Source organism: Chrysochloris asiatica, unplaced genomic scaffold (assembly GCF_000296735.1).
Source record: "Chrysochloris asiatica unplaced genomic scaffold, ChrAsi1.0 scaffold00066, whole genome shotgun sequence".
NCBI classification, from domain to species: Eukaryota; Metazoa; Chordata; class Mammalia; order Afrosoricida; family Chrysochloridae; genus Chrysochloris; species Chrysochloris asiatica.
Genome location: NW_006408584.1, coordinates 7,695,772 through 7,697,295, shown reverse-complemented (window position 1 = coordinate 7,697,295; position 1,524 = coordinate 7,695,772).

Genomic DNA, 1,524 nt, shown 5'->3' with positions numbered 1-1,524 from the left:
CCTATTCAGGGTCGCTATGGGTTGGAATTGATTCGACAGCACTTAACAACAGCAACAACAAGGCACAATATGCACACATAAGAAGCCAGAGAGACAGAGGATTAAGCAAGCAAGAGTTATTAAAGAGAGCATAGACTAGATGTCAAAAAGCGAATGGGCTTCCACCTCTGGAGTGAGAGGGAACATCAACTAATTACTCAGACAAGGGTTTTGTGGACTATTTGGAGGGAGTTTAACTTCCAGTCCCAGTCAGTCTTTTTGGATTGTTGCCCCAGCTAATTACTTAGACTAGACTTTCAAGTACTAGTTAGAAGAGATTTGACTTCCTGTGCCTTTGCCAGTGAATCTGGCTATTGTGCCCAGTACCTTCATAAGTATTTACAGATGATTTCACTGTCCAGCTCCCAATGACATCCTTTTTGGTATTTCCTTCCTTAAGTCTTAATAACTTAGTGTTATAATTGTATTCATGATCTAATCACAATGCTGATTTATTACAATATTCTGGGTAGTTTGCAGTTTGGCCTCTTCTTCCCTAATGTAATTGACTAACATTCTCTCTAATCTCTTCACAACCTTTGCTTCAGAGAGGTGAAATTTTAGATCACCCAAGTGATGATTCACGATCACTCAGGTATTCTTGTATGCCTGCTACCAAAGGTCTCCTGTGCAGGATTTTTGGAAGACAATGTTTTGGAATAACTAGAGAACTACGTAGTTTTGAATCACTCTAAGAATTATTAAGTCAAGCAGTTTAGCATCTAATCTGTGACCTCTTTATATTGAAATTTGACAGTTTTAAACTGAACTATGTAAACAAAAAAAAGGGAGTTTAACTAAGTTAAATTGGAGTCCTAATGTGGTGCTGTAGGATAAGTGATGGACTGCTAACTATAATGTCAGTGGTTCAAACCCACCAACCACTCCTCAGAAACCCTATACAAGGTTGTTATGAGTCAGAACTTAATAACAGTAACAAGTATATTAAGTTAGCTACAACAACATTTTTCCTGTTTTGATTCAGTTTTTTCTAAGCAATTCCAAAATCTCAGATCATGGAAAATTTTCATTGGAAAAAAAACACACAAAAACTTGCTGTTACAATATCCAAACCACTCTAGTCATTCCACTCAAGTTAATTTGTGTGTTTGTTTTTAATTAGGCTAGAAACAGTGAACAGTTTTAAAACATTTTAAGGTGATATGTGCTAAAAGGTAAACTGCCAATACTTCTATATCAATTTTAAGTAGTTTTAGACATCAAGAAGAATATTCAAACCTACTGAGGACAGTTAATGAAGTAGGAGGACAACCAATGAATAAACTATTTTAAAAAAGAATGTGTTGCAGACTGTGCAGAGGTTTGAGGCCCTATAGGCCTGAGTGTAACAGATCTAGCCACTTGGCAGTTAATAGCAAATTGTTTTTCATCGAATTGTTTAATCATATTTATTTAATTCCAAACATGAGCCCTGGATGTCCACAGAGAAATGCAATATTCCCCTAAGTTTCTAAGTTCAAGATT